The following is a 26,117-nucleotide window of genomic DNA, read 5'->3' on the forward strand; positions in this document are numbered from 1 at the left end:
TTCTGTGCTCACCATCGCCCAGGGACTGGCAGGTATCACCACGGTGCTGCGACTCTCTCTCAGCTAAAGCAAGCCAACACCGAGGGCATCTAAAACCCGCTGGCTCGTACAGGACCCAGGGGAGAAGCAATGAAGCAACAGAGCGCCCTACTTTGCTCCGGTAATTTGGAGATTACGGCGTTGAAGCGGGGCCGTCTTCCCGAGCCACCCTCAGCATCCCCCGCGTGGCAGGGAAGGCGCTCGGGCTCCCACGGACACAGCGGCACTGGCTACATCCAAGTTAGAGGCACAATCTGGTTCACTCCACAGCTCCTTGTGCTCTTGGAAAAGGGCAGCAAGAACAGGCACAGATAAAAATATTCCGGCAATCAAGGCACAAATAAAAGCAGCGAGGGCTCTGCCCGAGTCTCTCCTGCTCAGGGCTCCCCTCTGCACAAGCCCTCTCGCTCATCCCACATTTCTCCCTCCGTGCGCGGGCTCCATGGCACAGGAGCGGTGACATCCCTACCCCATCATACCAGGAAGGGAAAGAGACCCACGAGATCCCTCTGCTTCCTTCTGGGAAGCAGCAGGTAGGACTGGAGACCCCCAGGCTGTGGCCCCTGGCGGGGAGGCAGACCCAGCGTCTCCCCAAGAACCCAGCAAGCTTTCCCCTCCGCGCCACCCTCCCCCCGCTATTCCTGGCTTATCGCAAGGAGAGGAGGAGGAGGAGGAGGAGGAGGGGTGCCAAGAACAGGACTTCAGCAAGAGGCAAAGCATTAAGTGAAAGATTCGCCCTGCCTGGGGGAAGCTGGGAGATGTAAGAGGGGCAGGGGGGGCTCTGGATCCATCCACATCAGATCGGTGCTTCTGCTGTGGCTCCAGCGTTTCGCAGGCATGCTCCTCTCTGACACCCCCCTCCGAAGGGGGGGGTGGGGGGTCTCCTTCAGCACCCAGGTGCTGACCAGCCCGTCACCCAAGGGCCCCACGTACCTTGTCACGAGGCAAGATTAGGACAGAAAACACCTCCTCGTTGGAGGAGCCACCTCCAGAGAGCGTCAGCGGAACCAGGAGCCCCAGCAGTGCCAGGAGAGAGAGAAGCACCCAAGGAATGGGCCCACCACAGGGCCAGGGTGCCCCCAGGCAAGGGATACAGCAGCCTCGGTTCCTGCTCCTACAGAAACCAGTCCTTCCCAAGGATTAAAAATAAATAAAAATGCAAGAAATAAAAATCCCAGGTCGCTGAGCTCCGACCCCACTAGATGTCTCTCTCGGCCAAGGCACAAGGGCTCCTGAAGCATCATCACCGGGAAGGAGCTCCAGGGAAGGGCCAAGGGCTGCAAGCCCCAGACCCCTCTCCCAAAGGCCGGAGGGGAGGGAGCCAAGCGGAGCCAGAAAGAATGAGCAGGCAGGGAAGGGGAACAAGCGTAGGCAGCACTGGATGCAGCTGGCCTTGCCTGCAAGGTGCCTAAATGTGGTTCTGTGGGGGAAAAGCAGCTCTGAATCAGCCTGGAAAGTCCCATCCCTCAGGTTAGAGGTCCGAGTCCAAGAGCTGACCCATGGCCAGCAGCCCACTTCATTATTTCCCCCCACCGCCCAGTCCCCCAGCAGCTCCCAAGCCCCTCCGCACTCAAGAGGCACCAGAGCAAACAGTCCTCCACTCGTCTCACTGTAAAATAACACCAGCTGTCGGGCCCCAAACCCCACGTTGTTCTGACGCGGCGCATCCCGACACCATGGGATTGAGGCACCGTAAACCCAGCCCCAGTTTGTTCTCGGAGCTGGTAGGGGTGAACCGGTGCCAAACTGGGGATGGGAAACTAGGAACAGTCACGCCGAGAAGTGGCACTACGAGGGGTTTGTATAACCCAGCAGCAGCTCAGAGGTTGAGCAGAGCCAGGCTCGGCCCCAGGCGCACCAAATACAAGAGGGTCTGACATTTGCGTCTCGCTGCACCGGTCGTCTTAGAAACTGTGAGAAAAGTAAAGAGATCCGGGAACCCAGCGCAATCGTTGGGGGCAACCTCTCACCCCAAGAAGCCAAGGCAAACAACGGGGTCAGGGAACTGGGAGCCGAGAGGATTTCACGCTGCTGGGAGCTCTCGGGATAGCTGCGGGGGGCAAGGGGCGGAAAGGCTGCGTCCCCTGGAAGCGAGCCCAGGCCAGGCTGCCTGCAGGTCAGCACCCCGAGCAGCCGGTCCCAAATGGGAACAGATGACTTGCAGGAGGCAAGCCACCGGGAAAGCATGCCAAGACTTCGGGAGAAATTACAGCTGATGAATCAAAGGAAAACATCCCACACAACTGCTTGGAAAGCCTTCTGGCACAGCCTGGCTGGGGCAGCCCAGCTGCCCCCCCAGATGTGCACATCAAGGTGACTGGACCAGGGGTCTCCCTCTGCGCCCTGAGCTCCGTGGACCATCCCGCTTCACACCACTTCTTTGGGATGCCATGTGCTACTCCAGGCAGTTTCACACCTACAGCAGTCTTGGATGCTTAAAGAGTCCTCTTGGTGCCAAAAAGGATTAGACCCAGGACACACAAAGCACTTGCTCCTATTTTTTTTCCACCTAAGAGATGGCAGTTTTCTTCAGACAAGGCATTAAGGCTCAGCCTTGCTCGGAGGCACCCTGCAGAGCCCCAGGCTGGCACATCGCAGAGGGCAGGCTGCCAAGAAACACTCTCCATGCCACCATCGATGGCCGCAGCAGCTGCACCCCATGCCCAGGCTGCGATCTGCGCCCCTGCCCCCCTCCCAGCCCCAGCCCCCCGGCCCCAGGGGGCTGACCCAGGGTCAAGGCACACCACCACGGCTCCCCAGCTCCCGCGCTCGCTCCAGGCTGGCCCTTCCAGCAGCACATCTCCTTCGTGCTCACAAAGGCCGGCACCACCACCATGCTGGATCACGTCCTGCTTTACATCGTTACACCAGCTCTTTGCTCATTCCTGCAACTGAGCGTGGCGAGGTTTAGGGGAGACCTCGCTTCCTTCTCCTCCGGCAGACGCCCAGAAAACCTGGTGGGGATGGAGAGCCTGCGTGCTGCCCAAGCAGAGCTGAAGGGGGGAAACCTCTACAGGCATCTTAGGGCTTGGCTTATCTGGGAAACAACAGCCTTTCACACCAACACAAGCGCCTGCCCACTGGTAAAGCTTCAGTTCACACTATCACGTGCTGTAGCACCAGCCTGTCCCCACTACTCATGAGCTCCGAAGAAAGCACTTGAATAATATATATCAAAAAAAAAAAAAAAAAAAAAGCAGCTGTGCAGCATCCAACATCCCTCACTAACTAGTAGGCTGAAGTTCTCGCCTCCTTCCTCCAAACCATTTTAGGGCTTGCAGGCAAGCAAGCAGCAAGTTATCTTTGGCCTTCAAAATCACCACTTGTACGATTGCTTTGCAATCGCATCTGTGCCAGTGGGAAGAATCACTTCACATGCCACTGTCTGTCTGCCGATTTGTTTCCCACACGTATTCCCCAGCTTGCTGATGGGGAGATGAGCAGGGGGAAAAAAAAAAAAAAAAAAAAAGAAAAAAATTAAATCCAGCACAGCAGCCAAGATTGTAAGTGGATTGTCTCCATAACATCCTTCAACAACAATGATCTCAATCCACTAGGCAGGCTCACAGTTACTCAAACTCTTATCTTATCACAGCTGAAGGCTCACTGGAAGTGCCAAATGCCTCGGCCCCGCTTGGTTTCTCTGCCCAGTGACTCCAGTCTAGATTGTGCTGCTAAACTGGGGCTCTGCTGCCTGGAAGGGCAGGTTCCCCCCTTCCACCCCCAGGCCCAGATCCTGGATGCACTGGGCAAACCAGCTCCAAGTGCCTCGTGAGCGCTGCACCATCACCCTGATAGCAAAACACCTTTTTTTCCTCCCCTCCACCCCTTGGGAAACATCAAGCGACACCACTCGCAGCCACGGCAGCCGCCGCAGAGTTCCTGGAAAGCGCCTGAGTGAACACGTGCCGGCTGCCTGGTGCGGATGGCAGACGGCTTGGGAGAAACCCAGGGCAGAGAGAGCAACGTGGGGACCAAGGCGTGCAGCGTGGAGGGTCTGCCCGGCTTCGGGAGCACGGACTTGGACAGCAAGGCCGGCGGGAGAGCAGGTTCCCAGCAGCCGAGCCAGCCACCTGCGCAATGAACCTGCACCTCATCCAGCACTTTCCCTCCCGGGGCTCAGCGCGGGGGGACAAGGATGACAGCAGCTTTTATAACTCGGGAGCACGCTGTCACCCGCGGGGAACACAGGATGCTTTAGCTAAGCCAGCTCTTGCCGTCACCTCGTTTAACTGCAGCTGTCGGATGGTTCAGCTACTCTGAGACAGCGGCTTTGGCTTTCTCCAAGGGGATGGGAGGCTCTCTCCATGCCCCGGTGACCCCAAGATCAAGAATATACACTAAACGCCCATTTTTAAGCAAAGCTGGACAGAGGCCTCTGGCCTCAGGTCCACATACAACCTAGCAGGGGGGTTCTTTCACACAATCAGCATATGGAGTTTCCCCCCTGCCTTGCTCACCCCACCAAAGTACAGTCACACAATCATTTAGGTTGGAAAAGACCTTTGAGATGATCAAGTCCCACCATTACCCCAGGACTGCCAGGTCTGTCACTAAACCATGTCCCTAAGCATCACATCTAAGTGGTTTTTAAATCCCTCCAGGGATGGTGACTCCACCACCTCCCTGGGCAGCCTGTCCCAGCACTTGACTAACCTTTCAGTAAAGGAATTTTTCCTGATGTCCAAACTAAACCTCCCCTGGTGCAACTTGAAGCAGTTTCCTCTTGTCCCATTATCTGGGAGAAGACACTGCTCCTCCTAAGCTGACTTGTGCTCCAGCCCCTCCACCAGCTCCGCTGCCCGTCTCTGGGCTCCCTCTTGTACCGAGGCACCCAAAACGGGACACAGGATTCAAGGTGCAGCCCCACCAGTGCTGAGCACAGGGGGACAATCGCTGCCCTGGTCCTGGCTGGCCACACTGTTTCGGACACAAGCCAGGATGCTGTTGGCCACCGGGGCACACTGCTGGCTCGTGTTCAGCCGGCTCTTGACCAGCATCTCCTGGTCTTTTCCCACCAGGCAGCTTTCCAGCTGTCCTTCTCCAAGCCTGTGGCACTGCATGGGGCTGGTGTGACCCACGCGCAGGACCCAGCACTGAGCCTTGGTGACCCTCAGCCCAGCCCTCAGCCAGGAGGGAACGCCAGACCCCGGTTTCTGTATTACCAATAGAAGAACCCCAAAACGAACCAGAAGAGAAGCCTCCCCACCAGCTGCGGGAGCAGAACACACGCCTCAAGCCGCAGTTCCAGGCTGAGCTTTAGCAACTCAGAGGACTCCTTCGTGGAAGGCTGGAGGCAGGTAACTGCCCCTCTGACCTGCCAGGTTGAACACCCACAACGGAGACGGTGGCTGCTCCTCCCGAGGACACAACGGGCAGCTCCTGCTCAAGAGAAGCTCAGACAAGCCACTGTGGGACGCGGCCGTCCGAGCTCAGCTGTTTCCTTACCAGGAGCACAAGTGTTTTAATGTGCGAACAACTGCACGAACGGTAAATCCACCTTGGGACCCCTCATCTGAAATTAATTCTTTCTGTGGCACGCACCAGCGATGCAAAGCCTCGCCACGGCAGAAGCCTCCAGCCGTCCTCGTGGCAGCCCAGACTCTTCGTGCAAACACAGCTGGCTACAGAGACAGTGACGGGCTTGGAGAGCACATGGAGAGAGCAGCTAGCAGGAGAGAAAGACATTTTGTGACACAGGGAGTGGACAGGCGGCATCTTCCAGCGGGAAATGCCATACTCATGGCAGCGTTGCTCCGTGGAACGACAGCGTCCCTGCCTAGAGTTCATTGGCACAGGTAAAAATCTTTCACATCTGCCGCGCTTACAGTAAGGAGGAGGAGGAGGAGGAGGAGGACGACGACGGCTTCTTTAGGAACAGGCAGAGCTTCCCAAGAAGAACAGCATGGAGGGTTGCCTTGGAGACTGCAATAAGCAACGTGCTGCCAGATGCCTGGGTCTCATACCACAGCAGGCGCTTGCCAGAAGGGTGATCTCAGCGGTGTGCGCTGCATTATCAAACATTCCTGCAGGAAAGACTGAATCTGTACAAGCAGCGGGTGAATCAGGCCATGCAGAAGGCGGTTCTTGATGTTACCATTAGTCATGGTCCTTGGCTCTGCCCGCCCCCCCCCCTGACACAACCACAGTGCTCATCGGGATGTAGAAACCCCTCCCCCTCCCCAGAAAGCAGGGGTTCAGCCCTTTGCACGCAGAGGGTAGCGGGACGGGAGCGCGGCCCCACAGGCACCCTCCGTATCCCTGGCAGAGGCGCGAACGCAGCATCGCTCCTTACGCCTGGTCAAACCAGGACGGAGAACGAGGGTTCCAGACCCCACTCATGTCAGACGAGCCACGAAACGGCTTCCCGAGCCATCCTCGACAAAACACAAAGCTTCCCATCGCATGATGTATTACACTGCCACAGACTTCTTAAGCGCTACCAACTTTCCACCCTGCCCTAAATATTTCTGGAATTATCTTAGCGACGCACCATTGGGCTTGCGTCTAGTTTTGTCCTTTGCACGGCCACACTGTACAAAGATTTATTTCCCCCTTCTTGTGCGGGCTCCCATTTGACTGAATCCAAGGTCTGATCCCACTCATCTTTCATGGAAAACTGTTTTATCCCATCATGACCGATCTATTTAGCAGACGATATTTTAAGAATTACTTCAGCATTACAGTCAAGCTACCGGTTACACAGCACTGGCAGCACAGACAGGATAAGCAAAGAAAGCGATCCATGGGAAAATCCTCAGCTTGTTAAGAAAAAACCAAGCTTCTTGACTAAGTGCTAGGCACAAGCAAAGCCTAAAATAAAAACAGCAATTGCCACCAGCTCTATGCACCGCTTTCACCACTTTCCAGTTTCCACCAGTTGCAGGTACGCTTATATTCTATAGAAGAAAACCATCCACAAACCTGTAACTCCTATAAAGGACCCCAGCGCTCGGTACTCGCCCTACCTACGCTATCGACGCTTGTCGGTCTTCAAGTGGCACCGTAAAATCCTCCTTTCAAAAGCCTTTTTATTCAGGACACGCGTCGATGTGACCCAGAAAGAGTTAACCAGTACTCCAGGAACGTGATGAGCGTTAACCCACTGCAGCTTCACACTGTCCACTCAAAGCTGGAATCGAGGAGGGGAACAGGTCAGGTGGAGGATTAGGAAAACATCTCTCATGGTGAGAAATCTGCCAGGCTCCCAAGGGAAACGATGAAAACCCTGCTCCTTGAGTCACTTAAAACTGGACCCAGTACAGGAAAATCTGGTGTAGGGAACAAGCCTTCCCCCATAGGGGGAAAACGGAGAAGTTGGATGACCTCAGATCTTTTCCACCTCCAGTTTTTGTGGTTCCAGAAATGTGCAGAGGCGATGGCTTACACAGTGCAGGACAGGTAAGCCGGATGATGAACAGTTGCTACCAAACCTGCCAGAGTGAGTCAACCCGATCAACACAGCTCACCAACGGCATTTGGGCGCTGGACCGCTAGGGCTGCACTCAGCTGGAGGCGAGGGGGGGCTCCTAAGGAGAGAAAAAACATCAACATCTGCAAAACCCTACAAGCTACGCAACGGCCAGGGCAGCACAGGACCACCAGCTTACGACAGCCACCCTGGTGGCTTTTAACCTTGGCTGGTTAAATCTCCAAGCTCCAACATTTCAGACAGGAGTTATAGGACAAAGGATTTGCACTTCACATAGCAAATGCACGAGGTTTCCGTGTTTTCAGGCAAGTTCTTCCAGTTACTTACAGAGTCAGAGTCCTCAGAAAGCCTAACGGTCAAGGAAACAACCCCAGTAACACCGCACAGGATGCTGCTGGTTCTGTTGTTGCTGTTTAAGAGCCACGTCCTTCAGAAACAGGCTTACTTATTGCTAGCTAGGGTGAGGAAAAAAGCTAGGAAAAGCTCGTTCCTTGATCAATATCAGCCTTTCGTACTTTCTTTTGGAAACAACTGCTGCTAATGCCTGGGAGATTCATGATCTGTCTAGTCCATTATCTCCCAGCAAATCCCAGCAAGCACAAGATAACAAACACGCAGTTTGTCCTTCAGAGACCTGCACTGGCCGCTGCGTTCTCCCGAACGTCAGTGAAACAACACACAATGAAAAAAAAAAAAAAAAAAAAAAAAAAAATATCAAGCCTCTGAGCCTGCCTGGATCTATGGAAGGCAGCAGTTGCCCGTGCAAAGACACCTGCCCTTGACAGACTTGGCAGATCAGCTGGGAGGTCTGTGACTCTTGTCATTCTAGCAGAGCGCCAGCCTGCCTGTTAAAACAGGGTATTTGCACAATGATGAATTCTGATTTCAAGATAATTTATAGCCTTAGTAAATAAACAGGCTTACGGCTGTTTAAACAGTCACATACGATAGCTCTGGGCAAGCACAGTGAAGAACAGAGGAGTTGCCCGAGCTGGGAACAGGCAGCAGAGGAAAGCAAGCGAAGCCCAGAACACTGCCCGTCAGAAGTGAAATCCTTCCCGTCTCAAAACCACCACCTCACCCCGCTCCCTCAAACACAGTTCTCAGTCACCCTTCTACTCGCATGCCCGCGCCAGAAATCCAAGACATCTTGAACATGACAGGGTATCGCGTCACCTTTCACCACCCGCCTTTGACACCGCTCCATCCAACTCGCCGCACACGGGTTCGCACCCGTTTCACCCCACCTGTCTGGGCAACCGCGTACAGCAAGAGTTGTAGTTAGAACTTCTGCTGCTGCTAAGCTTCTGTACCTTTTTATGGCTTTTTTTTTTTTTTTTTTTTTAATGGGATTGATCGTACTGGAAAGCCAGCAGACTGGTTGAGACACTGAATTAAGACACCTTTGAAACCAGGGTTGTGGGGATCCACTTCACTTCCATTCTGTTACCAGAGGTGTTTTAGAGGGGCTGCACGTTCCACGGCACAACGACAGCCACGGCCGTTGGGGCTGGTGCAGAGGCAGGGAAGGAGCAGAGACGGCTTTTGCTTCGTTTTAGCTGTATCCCTCCAGGCAACCCGCAACCACCTGCTCTACCAAGAGCAAGATAAATTATTAAGGGCTGGAGGCACCAACTTGGGAGAAAGCAGCCGAGAAGTGCAAGAAAGGAAACAGCCAGCCTACAGATCCTGAGACACGTGAATCCTCTGGACAGCGGAATTATTCTGGACAATGCAAGGCACTGGATATTCCCTAGCAGTCATGGGATGAGAGGAAAAGGAAAATTTCAGCTGCCTACCAAGGACCACTCCCAGAAGGAAGGTTCGGATGAATCTCTTCTTCCAGGGAAGGGACAGAGCGTTCTCCCTGCAACCAGCTTATCCCCCCACCGCGGCACGCAGGGGAATACAGGAACAGCCCTGCCACGGCCAAGAGCACGGAGGAGATTAACTCACTCCCTCCCCACCGCGCCTGTTCCTATAGATCAAGCGACTCGGAATATTTATCCCACGTTTCGATCGTGCCTATGGGCCTGCTTGGCTCGCCGCCCTGAAGAGATTACAAGCAAGGAAAGGTAAAAAGCTAGCCAAGAGCGGCAAGGTTTTGGCCCCACACAGCGGCTAGGATGTGCTCAGCCAGGCTCCCACCCCAAGCAAGGCTGTGAGGGGCTCGGAGCACTACAGCCGGCTGGTTGCTGCTGGGCTTGCTGGGACCTGGGCTGGGTACGTGGTCAGGGCAGCAAGGACAGCCCAGCAAGCTGGAAAGCGGTCTCAGCCGCACCTTCTGCCAGCCCAAAGGAGAGCACGAGTTGGAGCCAACAGGAGCCACGCAGGAGGGAGAAGCCAGTCTTGTCCGTACAGGATCTGAATGGCCTCCCTTGGACAGGAGTAGCTTTACGCCAGGCTGCCCCTACCTCACCAAATAGCCTCAGGCAATCCTCCCAGCCCCGCCGCCTCTCCTCCGGGTTGGGACAACACTTCAAAACCACCTTTGTAGTAAGAAAACACACAAGACATTCCCACTACAGCAGATGACCTCATACAGACGTGCAGAAGGCTTCATCCCAGCAAACACGTTTCACAGAGATGACGTTCCCTCACCTGAGGAAACAGCACAGGGCTGGCCATAGCTCCCAGGAGCCCCGAGCGTTGGTCCCTCTCCAATTCCTGCGTTTCACCCAAAGCCAACGCAGCTCACGCCGTGAAGGCTGCCAGGGCTGCCCATCCCTCCCTCGCCCAGCAGGATGGGTTCCCGGATAAGCGGGAGGAACGCTGAGCACATGTCCTGGTCCTGGCCCGGGAGGTTGGCCTCAGAGCTCATACGCTTGAATTTGGAGCTGAATTGCCGCACAAGTCAGAGAAGCTCAAGATAAAGCCCGTGTCGTGTCTATACACGTGCTGCACCCGTGTCTGAGCCAACTGGAAGTCCTGTGGCTGCCTTAATTCAGCGCCAAATCAGCGCTGAAGGATCCCACTCTTTACCGAGTTCACCGCTGCTGCGAGGGTGCCAGTTCAGACCTGGTTCACGTCCAAACGTCGCCGAACACAGGCAAAAGGAACACGCACCTACCTGCAAAATACCACGTAAAGGCACCCAGAAAGAAACAGGCCAGGTGCAGAGCGAAGTCAGGCTCTCCAGGGACATCACCTCAGCCTCCCGAAGGTTAATTCTCCGATATCCTGGAGCGCCTTGCCCGGAGGATGATGAGCCACAGTAGCGAGCTACCTAAAGTCACAGGACACATGAGAAAAATAAATTCAGGTTGGCTAAGGCTTCATCGCCCGCCTGACCCAGAACACCGTCGGAATAGCTGGGGTGCCTCGCGTACGGCCAGCGCCCACCGGTGCCACGCACACCGCTCGGGGACACCTCTGACCCCATCACTGCCTCTTCTTGCCCAGGAACTCGGAGGAGTTGAGGCTCTTTCCCAAACCTTCCCACCAGATCTAGTTTCTGCTCACAGGCGTAGGTGTTACCGAGAATCGCTGCTGCTGGGAAGAATTGTTCCGCAAACACGCTTTGAACAGGATCCATATAGAAAAGGTTTGTATTTCCTGAATGGAAACGAAACCCCTTTATATAGGCTGCATCGGAGATTCAAGGGCCAAACTGTTCCCTTCAGACCTTATTTTCTTTGGACCTTGAGTATACCCCACATGAGACATCTGGCACGGAGCTTACAGGATACAGTTTGCTTTGGCACTGGCCGGGTTTTGGAGCTCACAGTGTTTAAATAGGATTTTATGAATTGAACAGTCTCACTCTCTTCTGTAGTGCCTCAAATTAAGGTTTCCACATATGCCTTTAATAGAGATTTGCTAAGACACTTATTGCATGTTAAATAAACATCACTCGGTGAAATAGAACACCCTCATTGAGGATTAACAAACACACAATTCAGTCGGGCTGCTGCAGCTGTTAAACCTCAAATGCAACTTCAATGTCATCATCAGTCATTTTATTAAGATAATAATTGCCCTATTAATGCTAATTAAATGACTAATGCCTTCACTGTGACGCTGTTCACCAATAACCCCCAAAGCAGATGCAGCAGGCAATCCCCTCGCTGCTTCCAGCGAGCCCCAGGTTAGTGAACAATTAGTCCACTACTCCAAATAAGCTCCCAGACAGAAGTCAGAGAGGGTTTTGGAGAATGAAGGGGGTTGTACGCAAGAAAGCTAACATCTTCTTAAAAATCATGGGCAGGTTAGTTAATCCAGAGGTTGAGAGACCTAAGCTTGGTCTTAACCAGGTAAGCGGGGCAGAGCAGTGACTACTGGCCAACAGCACCAGCTGTAGGGCTGGCGAAGGAGAAAGCTGTCACCGCGCTGACCACAAGGTCCCCTCATCCACACCTTACGCCACAAACACCTCCCCAGGCCCCTGTTCGGAGGGCTGGGGAAGCCCAGCGCTCTGCTGGGGCACTCGAGCCACCCAGGAGCCAGAGGGGGACGGAGGATGCTGACCCTCAGGGCGGCCTCGCAAGCTCGGCTCTATCCCCAGGAGAGCCTCGAGCAACACCCCCCAGCTCCGTGCCTCGTACGCCAGCCCCGGCTGCTCAGCACCCCCAGCCGAGGCTCTGGCGCAGTAGCCGGGAGCAGGCTGCGCTGCCCGGCTGTTGGGGCTGACCTTCCATCAGGAGATGGACCAGATGTTCCCGCATGGGCTACGGAGGGGCTTAGCAGCAGCCTCGGCGCCTGAAGCCAAAGCTATGTCGTAACACTTGGCTGCCTAGGCGGAGAGATTCCCCTGCCCCTCATTCCCAGATTTTTGGTAACGATTATTACTATTAAAGTTTAAAAATAAAGAAAGCAAAAGTGGATTCCTTGCATCCTCATCATTTTAATTGGAAGACGATCTTCCTTAAATGGTAAATGTAATTGACCTCATCGCAAAAGAGGCAGGGAGGAGCAAGTTACCATTCTCCATGTGATAGTAACCATTATTGCAGCTCAGGGATTCAACCTATTAGCACAGGCAGGCTCCCATTTGTTAGACTATAAAATAACACATTGCCAAGCCCTATAATGGGCTGCAGATTTAGATATTAATTGTTAAAGTATCTCTGAAATGTACTATGTTAAAAGGGAAATGACCTCATGTTTCCTTTGAGACCCTTCACCTTCCTCCTGCTCCAAGAATCTTCTCCTTGCTCCAGTCCCTGCCACCATCCCCTTGCTGCGCAGGACTCCAGCACAACTTGCACGAGCCCTTTTTCAGGGCTCGGTTCACTCTCCAAAGCAATGCCAACCAAAGCAGCTCAAAAACAAACAAACAAAAACACCAAAAAAAAACACCCCACCTTGTTAACCAGTTCAACTGTCACTCAAGGTTCCTCTACTGGCATTGAGGGGACAAAAGGGAAAGAAAAGGGGCAGGGGAGCATGTGCTGTGGGGGGAAGTTAGATTCAAGCCAAAAGGTTTGTGGAAACCAACCTTCACGGTTCAGGTCACTTCGTGACTAGACACGTTGTGGTCTGAAATGAGAGAACAAGGATGAGAGGTAAGATAGACCTTCGCTGATCCCTTAAAGTTTTGCCACACCGAGACCCCGCAGCCCACCCAGGCACCCTACACCTGCCCAGCTGGGAACACAGGGCTGCATCCCTACGCATCCCCACGGGTCGTTTCCGTTTCGTTCATTCCTTTCCTAGTCTTGGGGATCAGTAAGTAAACAGGAGCATCAAAAGGCTCTTGAGATACCAAAGCACACAAGGATCACACCAGCGTGCCAGGCTAGGCATGTTTGAAATTCAAGGTGCTTGGAATCAGAGCATGATCTCAACAGGAGAGAAGCACTGAATCCTGCTCCAAGCCCGAGGCTCCAGAGAAGACATTTGGCAAGACCGGGAAGGGGAGGCCGGTAACCATGACAACCGCTCATTTCTCAGTACCAGACAACAACGAAGACTCCTGAAGATACAGGTCCCATGGCCACCGCCTCCATCCCCCCCATCCTGGGAGGGCTCTCCATCCATCACGCCACGCAGAGAACATCACCCAGGAAGGTACCACAGGCTGCCCCTCAATTCAGAGACCCCCCCCAAGGGGGATACCTCCGCTTGGCACAGGCAGAAGGAGCTGCTGAACGCTACACTCCTGGGACACAGTCTTCTCCACCTCACAACTCATGTGGGCAGATGCCAGGCAGTCACCTCCGAGCATCTGACTTCCAAAGGCTGGGAAAAACAACTGGGAAAGCCACGTGAAAATTAACGACACGGGCGCTAAGGCACAGACAAAGCTTAAGGAACTCCACCATCGCGTGGCAGAGCTTCACCCACCTAGAACAGCAGAAACGATTCTGAAACGCGTAACTTCATCCTCATTGTTATTCACCAGACACGTCAGGTAAGCAGCTTTCACCTCCACTGGGCAACCACATCACTGGGCTTTATGATCTGTGCACAGCACGTAAAATCAGGAGTAAAATTAAAACTATTCCGATCTCAGCATCAACACGATGGTGGTGCAGGTAAAAGGAACGGAACGACGCAGCCCCCCCACCCCCCCCAGCCCACCTCCCAGGCATCTCAAACAGCTCACACAAGTCAATTCTTCCCTCTACCTTTCACCACCTTCCCGGTGGCTGCGTCCTCCCAGCACTTCGGGCACCTTCTGGGCGCACTGTCTTCTCAGCAGGTTCCTTTGGAGACCAAACAGAGAGCTGCTCCACAAAAAGCTTCAGTTCTTCAAGGCAGCCATTCGTTGGTACGTGTCCCTGCGTCAGGGAAAGGGCTTCCAGAAGCCTGGCCACCTGAGGCAGGGCTCCAGCAGCTGGTTGAGCTAAAAACAGAAATTAAGGAGCACGGGGAAACCCTGCATTACTTTTGTAAGTTTATTAGATCAAGGCCTTGTCTCAGGCTTTTTCTAGATGACCTTCGCTTTGTCAACGAGGGTTTTTTTTTTTTCCAAGAGCTAAAACACACCCCCCCTTGCCTCCTCTCCCCAGCTCTCCACTCCCCAGAGCACGATTAGATAGAAATACAGCCACCACACAGCTTTATCCCCCCTCCTCAATTCAAAGAGCACTCGTGCATCAGCATCATGCTGTACCACTCGCTTCTCACCTCGGTTTTCCTCCGCATCACCAACCACAGGATCCTGAAAGCAGCACAGCTTCATCTCCTGGGTCTGACCCAAAGGAGTTTCAACCAGGCTCCCCAACATTCACCTCCTGCAAACCCCCAGCCCCATCTAGAGGTCCCGGTCCTCTTCTCCAAGCTTCCAGCCCCCCGGCAGGGCAGCAGAAGCTCACCAGGCAGGAGGCAAGGCTAGCCAGCTCTCCTCCCCCGAGGAGCAGCATTTAAACCCAGCCAGGTGCTCATGTTTAGCTTAACTGGCAGATTTGGGTCAAGCCACACCTGGTCCCAAACCAAGCCTGGCCTGAAGTGAACCCACTGCAGACGTACCCCCCCCCCATCAACGCCCGCTCAATCCAGCCAGCTGCCCAGGCGGCTCCCTCCATGCCAAGGAAAACCGCCCCAGGGGCTGGCTCCCAGATGACCACTTCGCCAGCCAAACTGGGAGCCACGCTGCCTGTGCTCAGCTCCCGGCTCCGTGCGAGTCACACCATCTCCCTGGGCTCAAGCCCCCGTGCCAGGATTAGGTGTCTGCTCTGTGGGGGACCTCTGGGTGTCTGTAGACCAGGGCACGCACCCTTCCCGTGCCAAGGCAAAAGCCGATGCGTTCCCACACGGCTCCACCTCAGAGGTCGCCTATTCAGGTGGGAAGATTGGCCAAGAAGAAAACAGCCCCAGAGCCTGGATTTTCCTGGCTAGTTCATCAGCCTTGAGCACCAGCTCTTCTGGCCCGTGTTCCTTGCAAGGCACGCTGTGCGATCCACGCGGCCCAAAGAGGAACGCTGTGCTGGAAGGAGAGCCAGGACTGTTTCAGATGTCAGTGTCTGCAGCTGCTGTGTTGATTTTAGGGCAACACATGTGCCCAGCGAAGCGGAGAGGTTAACATAACCCTGTCACTGCTCAACGCTACGAGAAGCATGAAGGTTCGAGGAGTGAGCACAGAGATATGCGGTCAGGACGCAAAAACATAATTTGGAGATGTACTGCTTTAAAGACACAAAAGAGTAAGAATGGAAACAAAACGTACAGAATTTCACAACTGACATCAAACGAGCTCTTCAAAACGAGCTTTTAAACTATATTAAAGCCCGACACACACTTTTTTTTTTTTTTTTTTCCCCCCCTCAGGAAAAAAAGGACAGGACCTTAAAGCTGTGCTCTTCTTTAAGAGACCTTATAGAACAGTTCTCGTGAGGAGACAAAAGTTGTTGGGGGGTTGAGTTTTGAGCTGGGGGAGACAGGTACCACTCCACCTTTGGCAGGAGCAGCAAAAAGGAGAAGAAGAAGATGCTTCTGGCCTGGGATGTCGACTGGCTGATCCAGTTCAGCCCTTTTCTTTCCCAATTTCCCGACTAAGTGCAGACCACCTGAAGAGCAGTGACCGGGAGAGCTCAGGGCAGTGTTTCAGCTGGAACGCTCAGGCAAGTGGTCTGCTTTAACCCCTGCACTGGGGTCTCGTAGGGGCTTTCTGTCTGCAAAGCAGATGCACACATGCAGGTTGGGAAATGAGGAGGGAGAAGACACAGCAGGGACAGGAAAGGGGAAAGGCAATCATGGTCTACCACTCCGTGTTGTATTTCGAGCCCGTGGCTGCGAGTTTCTCTTCCTTTACTTCCAAAAGACTCCTTACCCAGCTTTGCCCGGTGCTTTGCAACGGGGCAGAAGGTGCTGTGTGAACACAGGGTCTGAATCTTGCCTGGGAGCCCTTCAGCTGTCGAAAAAACACAAATGCAGAAAATAAAATTTTAAAGGATCCCAGAAAAAAAAAAAATCAGGGAAAAAAATCTCTGCTGGACTAAATAAGGAAATGAATTCCCCTAATTACCACAAGATGCTCCCCAAGTCTGACAGTATCTCTTGGAGCAGATGTGTTCAAATAATTTTTCCTCAGCCTCCAGCCTGCGTGGGCAGATTCCAGCACCAGCCACTAACGTTAAAATGTACCTAATGAGTATAGACATTAAGAAACTGCCTTGGCTTACGGTGTCTGCATTTTTCCCATCCTCCAGGCCAAATTGCAAACGTTTTGTTGGTATTATTCACATCAGAAAGTGCTTGATTTGAAGAAAAAAAAAACCCAAACCACTACAAGCTGGATCCATGAAAGCAATTGCTAGAAAGGAAGGACTGGAGGCCTTGGAGTTCTTCTGCAGAGACAGTAAGCACAAAGGGGCAGGTCTGAGCTTTTTCTAGCAGTGACAGCACATTCTGCCTGCCTTGCTCAGAAGCCCCTGCAGATGTTACTCAGGGATGAAGAATTACACACACTCACACATCCACCCCAAACAGGTTTCTCTCGCTGATTTCCCGTGTGATTTGCTGTATTCGAAACCCTGCTGCATAGCGATGGAAGTTCCTGGAGCGATGTCTTCTCCGAGCAACAGGCAAGTTTGCAGCTGCAGAAATGCAGCAAATAAAATGATGCCAAGTTTTTCTCCGTTGTGCTTCCCTTGCTGCTTGGGAAGGGACTGTCCAAAGATCTCGGAGAACCTGCAGCAGACGCAAGAGCAAACGCTCTGAGTTCTGCCATCAGGTGCCTCCCCTCTGCCACTGGTGTTATATAGCTGCTTTACAAATGTTAAAGTGGAGATCATTGTACCAGCTTGTAAAGAATGACTTCGCAAAGTCTCCTTCCCACCTCCCTCTCCCTTCTCCCCATTCCCTTGCACAGAGCAAGCTCTCTCCTTCTCTCCTCAGTAACCCACACTTAGGCTCAGAAAACATCTGCTTTAATTAGACAATGGTTGCCTGAAACAGGCAAGAATGCCCTGGAATGAGGGGACTCCGGGAAAATTTGCCTTTGCCTGGGGTAGCCACCTGACCTCTTATCAGAGCGATGCCGTGCGTGCCCCTCGCAGGGCTCCATACGGGCAGAGATGGGATAGCTTCTTGGAAGAGCTGGAAATTAAGAGATGTTAATTGCAACCTGGCCAGTTAACCCTTCCAAAGGCGCGGGACAGGTCCCCGCAGCACTACACTGACAGCAGGTATCTTCCCTGCCTGTTCCGAGCTCGGTTTCAGAATCCAAGCTCTTGTCCTCCTCAGGGCCCCCCTCTCTACCCCCACTCTCCATCCTCGTTTCTGAACGAGCTCCAAGGTTGATTTCCTGCGTGTTTGAATAGGACCAGCTTGACACAGCCTGCCTTGGGATGAAATCACCAACTTGGCTTGCCTTCTGTCTGAAAAACAAATCCTTCTGCAGGGCTTTCATCTAGAAAAAGGACAAGGATTCTGAAATGCAGGCAGGCCCCTGCCAAGTTCCTGTGAACTGCTGCCTGAGTAAAGCTTATGTTTGCTGTGTATTTAGCTTAGCTTTAATAAAGGTTACCGAGCTGAGATTCGACGCTAAAAATAATCAATGAACCTCCTCCTGTTCGCTCCCCTGGCAGCTGAAAATAAGGAAGTCAAAACACAGGTGAGATATGGAGCGCTTGCAAGGATGAGCTGTTTTTCCAAAGAGGAATGGGAAACACACGGGGAAATCTCACACGCTGGGTGAGCAAAGGCCGGGCAAGCTCGGAGAAAGGGAACTAAGACAACGTGAGAGGACCTTCTGCCATGAGCCAAGTATTTAGGTTGTGATGGGAATAAAGTCTTCTGGGATACCTGGGCTTTGGCTTTCCTGTTACTCTGCAGAAGATGGTGACGCTGCTGCTAAGTTCTGGGGAGCCGGCAGCTCTGCACGCGCGGTGTGCCAGCAGTGTCGTGCAAGGTGTGTGACACGCGTCGGGGTCTGCTGCATGCTGGGGCTCCTGCACTGGGTTTGGGACAAGGTTGCTTCTATCCCACTCCTCAAATTTGACAAGCAATGGATGGGCTGTTCCAGCTTGGCACGGTAGGCTGTATTTGCATCCCAAATGAGCGAGATGCCAAAATTATAATGCACCTATCGTACTTGGTTTGCCCCTAAACCTTGAAACTAGCCCAAGGCTTGTCTCTGCCCTGCCCCAACGCTTCCAATTTCCTTTTCCAGAACAGAAAATAGTTTCTGTGCTCACGGGGAAAGGAGTGGGATGGGCAGCACGCTGCCCTCTCCCCAGCAAAGCGCTGCAGCGGAGAAGAGCAATAGGAGCTGCGGGCTCGGTGATGAGTTTATTACACGAGGGTTCCTGTGCTCCAGGAGCTTCTCAGCCCAGCTCATCAGCCTGGTCCTCCTCAGCTTAGCTGAAGGAGAACCACAAAACGAGGTGCTACAGCCGCACTAGGCTGTGAAGGTGTTTGCCAGGTGCACACAAGCAGCTACAGGCAAGGCTGGGCTACGTATCTATTCTGCAGGAGCCTGCACCGATCCTGGCTAACATTTCTCCTCGTCGGAGAGCCGGGGTCTGAAAGCCACCATATGGTTATCATTGGTACCGGAGAAGCATGTGGCCAGGACATGTGTAACTCACATTTTCCTCTGGACCACACTCAGCCTGCACTTGTTTATTGTGGGGGAGGGACTGGAAAAAACATTGACTCACCGTCAGGAACAAAACATTTCAAATCTCGAATTGAAAATGACTCGGGTTTTTTTGACAAAGCTTTTCTGCTGGTGCAGAGGAAAGGGAACAAGGACTGAGTGGGAAAGTTTGGGGGCTGCACAGCGTTTTCCTTCAGTGGACAGAAGTACGAGGGACACGCTGAAGGGAGGGACAGCTCTTTCTGGCACTGCTCTAGCCGACGTCAGGTTTCTACTCCGACCTTGCTCGAGTCTGCACCTGCTTGAACCCATACAGAAAAATAAAGAGCCACGTTACCTCTATTCCTCAAGTCACGCCTGGTTTAGGCATCATTGCGCTTGGAAATGTCTCCATCAGAAACCAAACTCAGATGGGCACCCCGTATTGCAAACTACCCGCCCATCAGCCAAGATATAACGATGCGGGCAGACCAAAACTGTGCTCTGCAAATGGCCCACGCGGGGCTCAAATCGGCGTGCTGGCAGAGGAGGTTTAATGCAGAATTCGGTGCCTTTCAAGTACAACACACACCTCTGCTACACATTTACTGGTAATTTTGCAGCTTTGTGCCTCAGCTTACCTATATTAATGGCTGAAAGCTTGCAACGCATGTGTCATTTTAACAGCCTTGTATGACCAGCAGCGGAAGAAGAAGAGAAGTCCGTAGGAAAATGGAAATCAGAAAAATGGCTGCGGGCAAAAAAAGGGCCCCAAACGTGGGCAGCGCTACCCTCTGCCCTGTCGCACAGCTGAATTCGACAGCTGCGCTCATGTCCGGTTCAGCGAGGCTGGCTGAAATGCATTCATCTACTTACAAAGCTGCTGCAGATCTAAGGAGGCTCTGCTGGGTCTAAGATCTGAGCCAAGCTTAAGCCTGGATTCTGTCGCGTCCAGCTCCATTTGCCACGATGGGTTCTGCCAAGCTCGCCTGAGCACGGGAAAGGCTTCCAGTTCTGATTCTCAGCTCTGCTCTCCTGCCTCTTTCCGTTCTCCCTCTCTCGTTCTGCTGCCGGAAAACACACGAACAATGGAGATTAGCCAGAGCTCAAAGGCCTTTCAAGTGTTCTCTAAAAAGCACGAAACCTCTGTCTCTGTTCCTTGCTGGCGTCACACAAAGCCAGTTCTCCCCACACCCCACACACTCTCCCGGACATCTGAGAACAGCGAGTGCCTCACAGAAATGAAGGGGGTTCCTGTCCTCAAATCTAACGAACAATGAGATGACTGAACATCTGGAAGGAACAGATGCTTCTCATATCCCCGGCCGGCGTGTTGCAGGGTGTGCTTTATGCCACCCAGCGCCGTCTACCCACGAAGAAAGGGAATATGGGCTCCTTGGCAGAGTGGAGCCTGTCAGCCGTGAGTCAGACAGCTGTGGGTTCACCCACACGAAAATGTGCAGTTGGTGTCTCACTGCAAAGAGCAGACGGGACAGCGCTGTTCGCCCGATGATCTCGGAAGGCGCAGCAAAGGCAGGGAGGTACCCACAGCACACGTGCTCGGGATAGACCGGGTGTCGCGGGGGGCGAGCTGCACGCCTGTGCAACATCAGCGGGCTCGGCCCGATGCCCCGTGGCCCTTCTCTTTAGAAAATCTTAACTCTCAGCTCATGGCAGGGTGTGCAGGAGAACTGACTTGCTGGTTTGGTGTGTGGAGTCACCAGTCAGGACATCTGCATGTAAAGAACAGGGACTAAACTGGCAACCATCAACTGCCAACGAGGGATTTCTTTTTGCAGCCAAATCCCACGGCTGGAGCAGGAGCCTCCCGTCTCCTGTTGCAGACCAAGAGCAGACAGGAACAAAATACACCTGTCCTTTAGCCGCGACATCTGCGTGCCCTGCTCAGGTATCACGTTTGCTCTGCCTAGCACCCGAGGAAGCAGGAGCCGCTCGCTTCATTTTCCAGAGTGGCAGCGCAGACCCGCTGAGCCTGCCAAGCCAAGGTTTCACGGGAAGGGCACTCTGAAGACTGACCCCGTGCTATTTTCACAGCCCAGCCCTCTGCAGTCTCACCTTTGGAGATGGACGAGTGAGATCATACCTGCCGGGTGCGAACGAGGAGAGCTGTGCTGGCAAGTCCCACCTACCCGGCACCACGGAAGGGAGACGAGGACCTTGCAAGTGCCACAGCTCTAGTCTGTACTCAGCTGAGCTGAGCCCCCGAACTCCAACCTCGTGGAAGTTTACAGTTCAAATCCACAAGGTATTAAATCTAGTTCAGTCACTTCCAACGCAGTCACTAAGCTGCCAAGCAGCAGCGTTGGGAGTTACACAGAAATAATCCCAGCCCGAGCTTCTTGTGGCATCATAAATTGCCTGTGTCGTCAGTCAGCAGAAACCTGAGAAGAAATTCTTTCCTTTGCAGTTAATTATTTCCAAGCCTTTGCAGCCTTAGCAGAACTGGTGAAAGGTGCTGAACTGACAGCCCTGGAGGAATAGGCTTTCCATTTGTCCACGGAGACGGGCAGGAGCGAGCCAGTAGCAAGAACTTCAACCTGCTCTGCCAATGTGCTGCAACGCTTGTGCTCCAGTTGGACAGTTCTTCTCTCCTACCAGTCCACGCTAAGCAGCTCTGCTCGTACACCCCTGAAAAACCCCAGCCTCAGACTTGTGTAGCTTATTTGCAGGGCCAAAGCCAATGTGAATTTTAGCCCGTGTAGCTGGCAGCCCTCTAAGGGGGAAGCAGCCTCCTCCAGACCCGTTGCTGACGTTTATCATGGCCAGGTGCAAATCTTCTTGCACTGGCCTAGCGCCATGAGACCAGCGTGTTTTTAAGAATTTCACCCTCCTACCAGACAGTGTTTTTCAATATTTTGCATTAAATCTTCTGCTGTATTTGATTAGCCTGCAGCAGCTGTTTTCCACTCGCACAACAAATCATAAATCTATAAGCTTATGTGTGAGAGACTGTCTGTGCCTAAGAATGCTTGTGTCTGAGAACCGCGGGGCTGCACAGCTGCGCGGGAGCTGTACCTGAACACAGGCTGGAGCGAGATACAGCAAATCGATAAACTCTCACACATAATCCAGTTTGAATCTATGTTGGAGGCTGTATGATCATGCAGGGTGTCATAAATGTTTGTGTACGCACGCGCCTAAGAATTCCCACTTGGATAGGCGGACAAATTTGTGTAATTCCTTAAATGAGCGTTCCGCACTGAGAACATGGGAATCAGCGTTAATACACACTCGATGGCACCAGCGTGAGCTGTTCGCATACTTCTGCGAAGGAAGGTGGGTTTTAGCACAAGCACGTAGGACACACGAGCATGGGAACAGCAGAGCACAGGTAAGAAAGCATTACGAAGCCTTGATGAGCCCGTTCCCGTGCACAAAAACACACGTCCACGTGCAATCAGGTTTGTGCATACTCAGTCAAGAACTGCTTGTTGTGAGGCCAAGATCTCCTGTCCCGTGGCCAATTCAGATAAGGAGAGCAAAGGGCTGAAAGAGAAGGGAGGGGAAACTGCTACATACATTACAAAAAGAAAAAGAAAAGGCGTTATTCAAAGACTATAAAAGGCAAAAGTTTGGATGAAGGAGAAGAGAAAGGGTTGCCAAGTCATTACAAAAAAAAAAGAAGAAGGAGCAAGCTGCTGCCAGGTCTTGGCACGTGTGCTTTTACTTGTATAAATCAGTCACTCTAGACCTATGGTAGTTCTTGCTGACAAGCTGTCAAGCTCCTTGGCTGGGGGAATAGGGCATGTGCTTTACATGCACTTACAGAATAGTAAACTGTTATTAAAAGTGGGAAAAAAACCCAGCCTGATTTACTTGTGGTTTTGCCTGCTCAGCTGTATTATCACAGAACAAATTCACTCGTGCGCAGAGCAGTCCGAGACCGTGGAAAACTACAGGCTAACCTCCCTTTGGAAGCACTTGACCTCTTAAGGGGATAGGCAGAAACAAAACATCTCTGGGAACAGAGAACATTAAAAGAAGAAAGAGGCTAAAGCCACAGAAGTACTGTGAGGATTTCAAAGAGCCCAAAGCACCGAGGGACACGGGTCACCCCTGCGTTGAACCACACAGACACCTGTGCACGCCCCAGCCTGGTTCAGGAGATGGGGAAAGCACCTCCAGGCAGGCTTAGATCAGCGCTGGGATCGGGCCCACTGCTACGTAAAACGCAGATGCGTTAGCTGGGTGCAAGGCAGAGCAACTGCCTAAGCTCTGGTAGCAGCCAGCAGCCCTGAGCTGGCTGGAGGTGACAGCAACGGAGGAGGCTGCCGGCTGCGGCGAGGGACCGGGGAGACGTGCGCTGTGTCTGAAGGCCACTGGGACCACTGGCGAAGATGGGCTTTAGATGGCAAAAGATAGGAAGGATGGATGGGAAGGAAATCTAAGGGAGGGAATGGAGAATTAAAAGCAGAAAAGCCCCTCAAATTACGATTTAGAGAGATGTTACACAAAGAGAACATATAGACAATCATCTAAGGAAAACCTGACCAGACTAGTTCTCTCTTGTATTGACTTTGCAGTTAAGCACAGCCTCGTCGCTGCCCTTCCACGTTACAGGGCATTCCTCCTGTTCTATCACTCAGCGAACTGCCACAATATATACGTGCGTGCACATGTGTATTTATATACACGTGCACGCACATATATAAAGACAGGCACACACTGGTCTGGACGATCTGCCCATGTTGCCCCACCAAAACACCACGTTGGCACTCATCCCCACTCCCATCCAGAACCTGTCAGCCTTCCCAGGACAGATGCCTGTTTGTCCAGTCTATCCCACATAACACACTAACCCATTTTGGACAGTAATACGGCACTCCCAGTGCCAGTCCACGCACCGGGTTTTTAGGAGACATGCTTTTCAGGCTATCCAAACCTACCAGAATAAAAACTGCACCAAGACATGAAATTTTATGGCGCCATTTGTAGCAACACTTCCAAAACTAGCTTTGGCTGGAACGCAGAGAGTTGGATCGTGCTGATCCAAGACCCACAAAACACACAGAGCATCCTTCCTGGAAGAGACTGAGTTTTTCTGAATGTCTTTTCCTGTATGTCTCTGTTTATGGGGTGTAACCCCACACCTCTGCCATAACCTGCTCTGATCAGTCCACGGGGCTGGTATGTCCTCACCGGCACATTTGTGTCCCTCTCTGAGTTTACCATTTCTTTGTTGTAGTCATGTTTGGAGGAAAATGCTTATAAGACAACAACAGAGCTATTTTAAAAAATAACTGTCTGCTAACAAAACCAAACCCAACGACTGCTGCAGCCTAAATCTCGACCCTGACTGAGAGCCTATTTGAGCATGCAAGCAGACAAAATTCCAGCAATAATCCCACCACTAATTCACAGGGAGTACGAGTTCTTCAGGACATGGACTGTGGATACAATGGAAAAAAAAAATATGGAGAAAACGAGATGTTTGTGTGGATTTGCAAAGCGGGGCTGTAGCCAAATCAAGTACTTCGGGTTTCCAAATCCCAGCTCCTGGCCCCAGCTGATGGACTCGCTGCCCTGCTAGTTGAGACTTCAACACAGGACCAGAACAGGGCACAGGGTGCTTTGCAGTGGATCGTGCTGCTGAGGTCTCCGGGTGGGTCGCGGGGAGAAGGTCAGATTTGTGCAAGACTCGTTATGTTAAAGTAGGTCACTGATCCACCCCATCCATCCCGGGTTATATGCCTTACTGATGACTTCAGCATCTAACTGTCTTGACAACACCAGCGAGGAAGCACCGCTGCCAAAACATTAATGGATCTAGGGCAAAACTCAGCCCCGAGCAGGAAGCTGGTGTAACACCCAGGCACTCTACCCACCTCCCAAACAATGCCTAACCGGGATCTGAAGCTCCTGCGAGCAAACCCAGTCGTGAGCAAGCACATTTGCACCAACGGTTATGTCCCGGGGTGGTCTCTGCAGTTACGCAGACATCCGCATCTAATGAGTTCAACGGCTTTTCTACGTGTTACTGAGGATCTAACTGAGGATGTTACAGATGGGGACAGTGATGCACTTGCCCAAATGGTGAGCTCTGCGACAGAACCATCGCTGGACACCATCACAAAAAACCACAGGCTCTTCCTTTCTGGGCACCAACAGCACGTACCCAAGCCCAACCGAACCAAAAAACCCAGTACAAGCACCTCGGTTGTTAAGTACATAGTTACGTCAGGTAGTTTACTTTGGTCTTCTTTAAAAGGTGAGGCTGTGAACAAGTCATGAGGCATGAGGGATTAAAGGAAGGGGGAGTAAGAGGTTAATTGGATTCTATTTGGAGAGGGATTTAGGTTGGCTGAGTTTTTTCAGTCAGCAGCGCATAGTGGAACATGTCACTTGTAATTGAGCTAATGAAACACCTCTGGAGATAAAAAAAACACAAGCTAAATTCAGACTTGGCTCAGAGACTTCACCACAAGGTTACGCAGGGATGTAACTGCTTTGTTTAAGGACTGTGGGCTGCAAAGGTAACAGCAGAAACTGGTTTTACTTTGCAAAATCTGCTTTTTGTCACTCCAGGCTGCTGGACCCGAGGGCAATCACACAGATTCTTTTGTTATGGACACTTTTCCAGGACAGGAATCTAACCTCTGCCAACATGCTAATGCAATTTACTAAAGTCCAGCCTCTCTCTTGCTCTAATGATATTAGATCGGTTTTCTACAAGGAGAATAGGGAGGGCAAGCATTTTGCTCCATGGTTATGGCGACGGTTCCATCCTGGACGAGGCTGAGCTGAAGCAGGGCTGCAGATAGCTTGATGCACTTTCATGGTGGGCTGCCACCTTCCAGCACAGATCCTTTTGGTTTTCACAAGGGGAATGAATGGTTTGTTTTCCAGGCTTGAAAACCGTGACAAAAACCTCCTCTGCCCCAAAGCCAAACTCCCAAACATGACCTGAATGCAAGTAACGGACTTGGCAGCGCTGGGTTAACGGTTGGACTTGATGATCTTAAAGGTCTTTTCCAACCTAAATGATTCCATGGTTCTGTGATTCTCAGGGAGTGCTGGCTTCCCGAGTCTGCCAAAAGGCTAAGCCAGAGTCCTGCAGGGAACTGCGTCCTCTTTGTGAAAAATGTTAATGCTCTGAAATTACCTTGTCTTCCAAGTCAGGAAGAAAACCTTTAAAGGTAAATTACATGCAAAAAAAAAAAA

The 26,117-nt window shown here is 52.4% G+C and overlaps 1 long non-coding RNA gene across 3 annotated transcripts; it reads right to left on the bottom strand.

Moving 5' to 3' along the window:
• Nucleotides 1-2,792: 2,792 nt before the first annotated feature.
• On the bottom strand, nt 2,793-20,665 carry LOC121098367. Of its 3 annotated transcripts, XR_005831251.1 has the most exons (8): nt 19,812-20,665; nt 16,185-16,265; nt 14,543-16,026; nt 14,041-14,258; nt 13,757-13,873; nt 13,529-13,664; nt 12,909-12,949; nt 2,793-10,697 (listed from the first exon to the last, which is right to left on the bottom strand). It is a non-coding gene; the product is annotated as an uncharacterized LOC121098367 (long non-coding RNA). The 3 variants fall into 3 exon arrangements; XR_005831249.1 differs by having other exon boundaries at nt 14,543-16,265; XR_005831250.1 differs by lacking the exon at nt 19,812-20,665 and adding an exon at nt 16,827-17,129 and having other exon boundaries at nt 14,543-16,265.
• Between the last annotated feature and the right edge of the window lie 5,452 nt (nt 20,666-26,117).

The sequence above is a fragment of the Falco naumanni genome, chromosome 16 (assembly GCF_017639655.2).
Source record: "Falco naumanni isolate bFalNau1 chromosome 16, bFalNau1.pat, whole genome shotgun sequence".
Taxonomy (NCBI): Eukaryota; Metazoa; Chordata; class Aves; order Falconiformes; family Falconidae; genus Falco; species Falco naumanni.